Below are 10629 nucleotides of genomic sequence, written 5' to 3' on the forward strand. Positions count from 1 at the left end.
GTAGATCTGGAGGGGGGATGGGGCATATGGCTGCGGATCTGGAGGGGTGGATGGGGCACTTGGGTACAAATCCGGAGGCAGGAAGGGGGCACCTGGGTGCAAATCCGGAGGTAGGGATGGGGCATCTGGGTGCAGACCCCGGGGGAGGGATGGGGCATCTGGGTGTGGATCTGAAGGAAGGGACAGGGCATTTGGGTGTGGATCAGAAGGGACGGATGGGGCATTTGGGTGTAGATCTAGAGGGAGGGATGGGACATCTGAGTGTGGATCAGAATGGTGGGATTGGGCATCTGTGTGTAGATATGGAGTGAGGGATGGGGCATCTGGGTAGGTATGAAGGGCACCGTGGCACATTTTAAGGCTGCTGGAAAGCCATTATTGAACTTTTAGTTGCGCTGCAACTGTAGTTATAAATCGCAAAACCTATCCTGACATTTTTCAGTTGCACTTTCTGCCTTGCCCATTTTTTATTTTGCCCACGTCCAGTTAACGTTCCCCAATAAACCACTTTGAACTTAAGTTATTTATGTGTTGCCTAGTCATTGATCACCATCACATATTTGACGGATGTCCCGCAGCAGTCAAGGCCTTGACAGATCAATTCTGGCCCCCAGGGGAGTGCAGTTGCTCATTGTTCTGAGGCGCCCTTTTAGAGTAGTAGTAGTATAGTAGATCATAGCCAGATGGGCAAAGTGGTTTACGGAGAAGGCTGGTATTGATACTGGCAGGTTTGGAGCCCAATCAAGGTGGCTATGGCCTCAAAGGCTTTTAGCCTGAGGGCTGCATTAAAGTACATTCTGAAGCCAGTGGATTGGTCAAATGAGTCTGTGTTTATGCAGTTTTACTTCAAGCCAATAGGCCAAGTGGCGGTGAGTACGATTTAAACAATCATTACATGAGACTCCAGTCATAGAATAGAGATTTGACATGCTACTGTTAACGAAAGTCATGATTCTATGTTATTTTTTCGACAGGAATTCTATCGATGTACTTTACTTTGCCAGAATTCTGGCGAAAAAAACTCAACCGATTTATTATTTTTTTGTTGTAACATTTTCTTTATTGAAATATTTAAACACAACACAGTTCGCATTAACCAATACGTGTTACAGATAAACACTGGCTTCACATCGTCTTCCTTACACTCCTCTATACAGCCAGGGTATCTACTTCCTTTATACCACCCACATAACTAACCCCAAATTAAACAGACAACCCCCCCAAACCCCCATCGGCTACAACTTCCCTAAGCTCTATATTCATTACCCCCCCCCCTCAATCCCACCTGTCGTGTGGGATTGCCAAACGTCACCTTTGCTTATTAATCATTGCACATTTTAGAGTATGTACATCAATTGTCCAGTGGGCAGCCACCCACGTGACAACTCCAGCCGTGGTAGTTTGAGCAGTTTCATTAAGAGCAGCATTCCATACCTTCCCATATCCTCATGCTACCGCCCTCTTTGTTACGCACCTCTCATTCAACTGGGGCTGGCTGGCTACTATATGCTGCCAAAAAGGGTGCCCACTCCATTTCCCTGGTTGGTTTGCGCCCATGCAGGGCTCCCGCCACATTCTCCATCTCATAAATGTCCCTTTCCTTCAGCAAACACTGCTGTCTTGTAGAGCCGGTTGCTTCCAACGTATTAGACAGACAAGGGCAGCAAGCAGGAGAAAGTGCACCATGTGAGGGAGCCTGTCCCATCCAGCTTCTGTAACTTCAATTGCAAATAACACCAGGAGGGGGTCTCATTTCCTTTCCACCCCTTCCAGCACCGTAATCCATCCTAGGACTTCCTTCCAGTATCTTTGTATTTTGAGGCAGGACCACCACATGAGCCAGTAGTCGGCGTGCCCTCCACATTTTCTTCAACATTGTAGGCTCGCCCCTGGGAACATCTCAGAGAGGCGCACTGGGTCCCACTGCCATCTATACAAAGGTTTTATACCATGGAATTTGTATTGACACGCAATGGAGGTCCAGTGCATGTTTGTGCACATGATTCTCCACTGTCGCAGGTCCAACTCCATGCCTATGTCCCTTTCCCACTTCCTCCTGTATCCTCCCAGCACTTCTGCACCCACCTCCAACAGGGAGTTATACAGTCTGGATATCAGGCCTTTTGTGATGTAGGGGGCACGTAACACTTTTTCAGTGGGAGTCAGGGCTCTTCGCAGGCTATTCCCCCATTTATCTGCCATTAAAACACCTTTCAGCTGTAAATATTTGAAGATCTGGAGCTTTCCTATCCTCAGGGCTTCTTCCAGCTTCTCTAGTCTTACAAATTCGGACTCTTTCACCACTTGACCCACCCACTCCAGGCCCGCTTCATACGAAGCCTGGAACCGGAGCGGCTGACTGATTTCCTCCCTTATAAGGGGGCCCATATGTGGGTCAGTAGCGACGGCCAGGTCGTGACTCCCTTCATTTCCCTTTTGTCTCCCCAGAGCATCCACAGTGGGCCTAGTATTGTGTGATTTTTTTTATCTCCTTGGGATTTCAGATCTCGGTGTGTAGAGCCACTCTCCCACTGTCACCGGCCTCAGAATGTAATTCTCTATAACCACCCATTGCCTTTCCTTGTTGACTCTCAGGTGTGCCCCCAACGCTCTGAACTGCGCAGCCCTATAATAGATCTGCATGTCCGGTAGTCCTACCCCACCCCTCTCTTTAGGCTGGATCAGGGTTCGATATGCCACCCTCTGTTTCTGTCCTTTCCATATAAATTTGGAAATCTTACTCTGTAGTCTTGGAAATGCTCTTGTGGGATAGCTATTGGCAGCATCTGGTATAGATATAACACTTTAGGGAGCAGGTTAATCTTTACAGCATTCAGCCTCCCCAGCCAGGAGAGAGTAACCCTTCCATGCCTCCATGTCGATAAATTGCTTGTGCAGCAGCAGGGGGTAAATTGGCCTCATGCTGTCCGTGCAATGTTCTGGTGACCTGCACCCCCAAATATTTGATCTTCCCCCTCTCGATCGGGATTCTCAGTTCTTCTAAGTCCAGGACACTTTCCTCATACCCTCAACCACAGTGGAATAGACTGGTCTTGGCCGCATTCACCTTAAACCCTGATACCCTCCCATACTCCCCCACCATGTCAAGTGTTCTTTTGGTAGAGGAAACTATATCCCTTACATACATCAGCACATCATCCGCATACATTCCTAGCTTGTACTCGTGCCCCAACCTGTATACCTTTTACTGCTGCGTCTTCCTGCAGCTTGTTACAGAGAGGCTCCATCACAAGGGCTAACAGGAGGGGAGAGAGGTCAGACCTGCCTGGGGCCTCTCTGAAGAAAGAATTTCCTGGACTTTTTTCCACCCGTGCACTAGGGGCCTGATATATGGTCCTGAATCTTCTCTTTGCCATGCCCTATCTCCAATACCCAACTTATCTAAGACCGTGAACAAAAAGTCCCACTCTACTCGGTCGAATGCTTTTTCAGCATCGAGGCTTAATAGTGCAATGTCCCCTCCCTCTTGCTCTATTTGCTCCATGAGATTTAACGTGTTCTGGAGGGCGCCAGCTCCCTGTCTCCCCCTTATAAACCCAACCTGGTCAGGGTGGACTAATCTAGGCATCTTCTCCTTAAACCTGGATGCCAGCATGCTTGTGTATATTTCTGTGTTAAGTAGCGAGATGGGGCAGTAAGACGTACACTTGTCTGGGTCTCTTCCTTCCTTGGGAATAACTGATTACAAATCCTTATTAAAAGATGGGGGGGCCACTCTCGTTTCTATAATGCTGTTATAGAGCTTTGTCATATGGGGGAGGTGCAGCGCTGCATAGTGTTAGTAAAATCCCATTGTGTACCCGTCCTCCCCTGGGGCCTTCACGGCAGGGAGCCTCTTAATGGCTTCCTCTATCTCCCTCATCGTTATTGGTGCATCAAGCTTGTCTTTCTCCTCTTCTGTTAGTCGCTTCATTTCCACCCCCTGTAGATATGCCCCCAGGAGATGCCCTCTCACTTGGCTCTCTGTAGGATAAAGACTGGTAGTACTGTGCAAACTCAGTGGCTATCTCTGCCGGACTGTCCTTGACCTCTCCGTTCTCACTTATAATAGCCTGCACCCATCTCGCAGCTCTCTGGGCCCTAAGTCTAGCGGCAAGCATCGCATCCGATTTGTCACCTTTCTCGCAATATTTCTGTCTGAGGTACCTTAGCTTATTGACCGTGTCCATGAGCCATATCGTCTTGAGCTCTGCTCTTTTCTGTCTGAGTTCTTGCAGGCCTGGCTCTGTATAGCCTACCCCTCTAATGTCCTTCCGCAGCGTTTCTTCCAATAGCCTTCTCTCTCTCTTTTTCCTCACCTCCTCCCTCATAAGGCACCCACTCCATGTGGCCTTGGCTGCTTCCCACACCATATTCACGTGCATCTCTCCCGTTTCATTCACCCTGAAATATTCCACTATCTCATTGCGAAGCTGTTCCTCGAAGACCCTGTCATTCCCTAGGGACTTGTTGCACCGCCACGCAGCATCCTCTCTACTAATCCCTACTACATCGATCTCTGCCCTAACCATATCATGGTCTGTCCACGTCATTAGCCTGTGCTAGCAGCTCCCCAATAGCCCTCCCTGATCCCCATTCATCAATATATAATCTCTCCTCATGAAGGTGGAGTGCGGTATTGAGTAAAAGGTGTATCCCTTCTCCCCCGGGTATAGCCGTCTCCATGCATCCACCAGCACTGTTGCTATTATCGTCAGGCCAAAAGTGTTTTCGGACCCCAATCCTTGGGGGCATCGAGCCCCTCCCTTTGTTACCCTGTCCAGTTGTGTATCCGCCGAGGAGTTAAAATCACCTCCTATGACTATTAGATCTCCCTTCAGCGACATAACCTTATCGAGCACTTCAGCATTGAAGGTGGCCTGACCCTGGTTAGGGCGTAGATCGCAGTCAGGCCCATTCTTTGTCCCTCAAGGGACCCCTCCACCGTCAACAGCAGCCCCCCACATTACCGTTTTACGACTACATCCCAGAGCTTCAGGTGCTTATTGACAAGGATGCCTACACCTCCCCGCTTCACTTCTCCCGAGGCCCAATAAACTCCCCTTATGTGCGACCCTCTTATCATCCTTTCTTCTCCCTCTATTAGCCTGGTTTCGTGGAGAGTATGTCTAAGCCTGCATTTTTCAACTCCCTTGCCCCAAGCGTTCTTTTGGTAGGCGAGTTTAGCCCCTTCACGTTAAGGGTGCCCACTGCCAACACCAAGCCCATTGTTCGCTGGGTTAGGTCAGTTGGCATTCATCTCGGTCGCCCTATTCATCAGACCCTATCACACGTGCCTCTCCACCCCCTGCATACTGACATTTGGATCCACGCTTCTTCCCTCCTCCTGCCCCCCAACCCCAACGTTATTAAATTCAAACTTCAAACCAAACAATAACTGTCCGGTCAGAGGTGGTGTGGTAACTTTCCCATGCCATCCTCCCCTGGGCCACACACCTCCAACCCCTTGGCGCAGGTTAACATCAACCGGTGAAGATACTGAGACAACCTTCATCCTTCCGAGGTCCACTTGGGGCAAAAGAACCCCTGTACGGCACGTCAGTGACTATGTTGAAGCACCTGTGCCTGTCACATCAATCCCTTAGGTGTTCCTTCCCCAAACCCTGGGCCTGCGCCGGCCTAGCCTGGGACTCATGTGGTGTTCTTTGGCAAGGGTCCATCAAGCCGTCTGTACTTCCCCCATTTTGCCTTCTACCTGGATGCTGCATGGTTAGCCTTCCTCCTCCTAGCTCACTTCCTCCTCCCGCTACAGCGGATGTCTCTTCTGAGTCATCCGTCGAGGTGAGGTGCCGCAGCGCTTCCTCCGCCTTCAGAGCCGTTGTGATCCTATACTCCACCGCCACTACTTCAAATTGTAAAGCAATGGGGTAGGCTCTGCGATAGCATATTTCTCACTCCGTTAACCACTTCGTCAGCGTCATAGCCAGGAGGTCCTGGAAAATATTTATCTGAGAGCCCTCAAATTCAATGTCTTGCTGCTCTTTCTCCTTCGCTAGCAATTCTGCCCTGTCCTTGTAGCGGAGAAACTTGACAATCACTGATTTCGGGCTGCTTCCAAATGGTCTCTCACCTCGGTGGGCCCTCTCTATTTGCACCTCTTTGCCCCCATCTGACATGAATAGGAGATTCACAATCCCCTGCAATGTCCGCTCCACCTGCTTCAGCATTTCCCCTTCCTTTTCTTTGAGTCCGATAATTCTAATATTGTTTCTTCTCTCACGATTTTCTGGGTCGTCGAGCTTTAAGGCTACTTCCTCTTCCCGCTGTTCAAGGTCCGTCATGTGTGCATCCAGGCGCATCTCCACTAGATCTGCATTCAGCTGGTTGGCTTTAACTCCCTTCATCCTGTCCTCTATTTTGCCAACTCTGTCCTTTAGCTCGACTAGGGAGGAACCTACTGTTGTGCGAAGCCCCCGAATCTCAGCAATAATTCAGCTTACATCCTCTTTCGTGGCAAACTGGGACTGTCCCACCCCCCTGGTAGGTACGCCATTGTCCCCACAGGGCTTGCTTCCTCACGCCTTCCGATCCCTACGCTTCACCACCATTCCAAGCACTTACTATGTCTTCTCCTTACTCGGACGGGCCGCTCTCACATGATCCTTTGCGCCATACAGCCCGTTATCGGTCAGTGCCTTTGCTCCTGCGCTTGGGCCGGTGTGGTTCGGGCCTAATCCGCTACTAGTCCTCTCTGTCTTCTCCCGTCTTCACCTCTGCCCCCTCTGGCGCCTCCTCTTTGCCTGCTCAGGGTCTGATATGGCAGCTCTTCGGGGCACTACTCTTCACTGGCTCCTCTCTCCCTCAGCTGCACCTTGTCTGCACCTCCAGCGGATTCTCCCCTCAAGTGACCTGCTGGTGTGCTCTCCCTCTTCCCCAGGTCGCTGTCGCTGCAGCATTGCTCTGGCACATGCAGGCCATGCACACTTAGTCCCGGGCCTCCCCTTCCCTGTGTGAGGCTACTCTCCAACGCTTTTCTGTGTATGCTGCGCCACTGCCCAAGCTCTCCTGACGAGGGGAGGAGCCCAGCCCCAAGCTACTTGCTGAGTTCCGCCACTGCTCTCAAGACTACCTCCTCCACACAGCCACTGAGGACGCCATCCCTGGTCCTCAGCTAGTTCTTCCTCTAGAGTGTGGTGCTTTAACCTCAGTGCGCTCTCACAACAAGTGTTTTCCTGCACCCACCAGCAAGACGCTTAGTATCTTTGATTCAGCGTCACTCCTCCCTTCTCTGCCCCTCTCTGGGTTGGAACCCACATCTACTTACTTCGTCTACTCTGGTCTGTACTGCTCAACGCTGTAGTATTCCTCGCTGCCTTCACATGCACTGCCATGCCTCTCCAGATCTGTCTCGCATCACAGGGCCTTTTGCAGGGCAGGCGCTCCTCCTCCTCTCTCCTTCCCGCCAGGGATCTTTCCCAACGCCTTACTCTGCTCTCGCTGCTCGCTGCCTCGGGCGGCGCGACCCCAGCACAGTATCTCTGCCGGGTCCCCTGCTATGGCCTGTGCCTCGGGGAGCCCCCGGGGCACGTTCCTTCCGCACTGTTCTTGGCCAGCATCTCTCTTCTCCTGGGTCCGCCTATACAGCACCCTTGCTGCGCATCGGGCTGCAGGACTCATCATCCCCAGGCTCACACGCAGTTGGCACGAATCTGCTCCTGTTTAGGGTTGCTGACAGGCACCCAAGGGTCTAACGGCACTGCTCTGCCTTATTTGCTGGTTTTAGGCACGGGTGCTTTAGCTCTGTATCATCCCTTTTTCCCCGACGTGAGTAGGCGCTCCTGTTCAAGCGGCCATCTTCATTTGCGCCCCGTTGTGGTCTCCCCACCGATTTATAATTATTTTTATTTGGGGGGTTGAGCTTCCACTTAGCTCCCAATTTTCCTATTTAACCTAGGAGTTTCTGGAATGAGTCCCAAATCACAGAAAGACAATGGCAGTCCAAAATGGACCATGCTGATGCACCTTGCCAAAACTACTGTGATGGCAAAGCTCTGCCAACACTCAAGGATCCTGTTTTCAGAGAAATATTTGCTACTTGCCCTGCATAGCCTTGAGAGAAAGAGACAACTTGGCAACAATTGTGTTTTCTCAGTACTGGATCTGTATCAGTACAGCTGCACCGTATCCCAGTTTCGGTATTCTGCCATCTCCTATACAGCATCATCTTATCCAGAGGGTCTTCAACCATCCTGTTATCTGCCCAACCTCTCCGTCACTACGCATTTGGAGACAGGCTGGCACTGTTGACATTTGGGGCCCGATTCATGGAAAAGTTTTCACTGATCCTGCAAAGCCCGCGCATGGCGAACGGGTCTACGTGCCCCTATGTGCAATGTTTCCAAAGCATGCTTGGCATATTTATGGATTGAAACATGCATTTCAACCCGACCCGCAAAGAAAACCGAGCTGCACGAGGAACGCCCATGACATGCCCCCACGCAAACCAAAAACAGCCACAGACCAACCATTGTGCAAACCTCTGCGTCTACCAGTGACCCAGCAACCCGGCAAACCTGCGTGAGCTCCCCCGTAATTAACAGCAGCACCCCAGCCAATCTGCGCCAGGCCCCACGTAAGTAACAGCTGCACTTCTGCGAACCTGTGCGAGCTCCCCCGTAAGTAACTGCTGCACCCCTGCCAATCTGTGCAATGCGCCATGCAAGTAACGGTTGCACCCCTGCAAATATGTGTAAGCTCTCCCATAACTAATAGCAGAACCCCAGCCAATTTGCGCAATGCCCCACGCAAGTAACGGTTGCCCTCCTGAGAACCTGCGCGAGCTCCCCTGTAAGTAACGGCAGCACTCCAGCCAATCTGCATGACATCCCATGTAAGTAACACACCCCAGCCAATCTGCATGATGCCCCAAATAAGTATCTGCTGCACCCCTGCGCAAGCTACCTGTAAGTAACGGCTGCACCCAAGCCAGTCTGCGCGAGGCCCCACTTTAGTAACAGCTACACCCCTGCGATCCTGCTAATCCTCCACCCTACGCACAGAAACAGCTTGTCAAACTTATAAGGGAATAGGGGTCTCAATCCCCTCTTCCGAACCACAGAAGCCAAATAGATTGACCCCTCCCACCGTGGTTGGCACGGGCGCCTGAAAACTGATATCACAGGAAGCCACGTGGCAGCCAATGGGGGGAAGATGGAGTTAGGGAAAAGGGGATGGAGTGACAAAGGAAAGGAGGGGAACATACACAAGCAAATAAATACAATACAGCGATATTCCTGAACCTGTACCTCTATTTCCTGAACACCTAACCGGACCTCCTATACCTGTAATGACCTTGCTACATACGAACCATAGGAGCTCATTAAACTCCACTTTGCACCTCACAGAACATAAGCGAATAACCTAGAACATGGACTTTGAACATAACATAGGGCTTGAACATAACGTAGGACTTGGACAGTCATTTCTTGAACACACATAGATCGGCTTACAAGCTAAATGGCACAAACAAAAGGGTGTCCCTTTTTATGAAGACACGAGGCACATGGCCCGCCGGGCACAATGAAGCCACAAACAATTATTTAGGAAGAAAGACACACACGAACATGCCCTTGTACTGTGTGAACCCATGCGTGTGCTTTAAATAGTCTCTATATCTTCCCCAGTGCCCTGTTTTATCCGTTGAGAGCTTTATAGCATGTTTTCTCCACATGGCGTGTCTAATGCATGGCAGGTATCTTAGGGCGTGTTACATCACACACCCACTGCCGCGTTGAAGTAGTCAATTAATAAACAAAGTAAGCATATAGCAACTCCAGAATATGAACACTGGGGTAAAAAACACTTAACTGATGGTCCGGATGCCTCACAAGGACATCCGGACCCTGAAGAGCGATGCCCGAAGCTTTTGGGAGCCCGCTTCACCGCCGCGGCCCGTGGTTATTCAGCTGTTCGTCACCGTCGCGGCCCCGGGAAGCTCCATCAGTCCTTCGGCGTCTGAGAATTCTGCATGCCTGCTCCTAAATTGCCGCCTGTGCTGAGAATCATTAATTACCTGCACCGAGGCACGGGCGGCGGCAAGTTTTAACAGTTGCTGCTAATGAGCAGCTTTTGCAGTGCGCGATAGGAGAACTACACATTTCCCAATGCCTCATGGGAAATGTAGTTTATCGCCTCTTGCAAAGCAAGAAGCGCCGACCTGCGCCTTTCCTAAGATTCCTGACACAGCTGCCAAATACCCAGACTGTACAGCAGCACGCTCAAGCCTAGACACCACCCCCAGGCTTCCCCTCTGGTCCTCACACCAGCCCCCCTCACCTCCGACACTACCCCCAGGCAGCCCCACGGTCCTCACACCACCCACCAGCCCCCCTCACCTCCAACACCACACCCAGGTATCTCCACGGGTCCTCACATCACCCAACCGCCCCCATGACGTCCGACACCATCCACAGGTAGCCCCACATGTCCTCACACCACCCACCAGCCCCCTGACCTCCAACACCACTCCCAGACTGCCCACAGGTCCTCATACCACCCACCAGTCCCCCTCACCCCCAAAACAACCCCCAGCCAGCCCCACAGGTCCTCAAACCACCCACCACCCCCTCACCTCTGACAACACCCTATCCTGGCCCTACCACATATCCT

The sequence above is a fragment of the Ambystoma mexicanum genome, chromosome 10, assembly GCF_040938575.1.
Source record: "Ambystoma mexicanum isolate Mex_15411 chromosome 10, UKY_AmexF1_1, whole genome shotgun sequence".
Lineage (NCBI taxonomy): Eukaryota > Metazoa > Chordata > Amphibia > Caudata > Ambystomatidae > Ambystoma > Ambystoma mexicanum.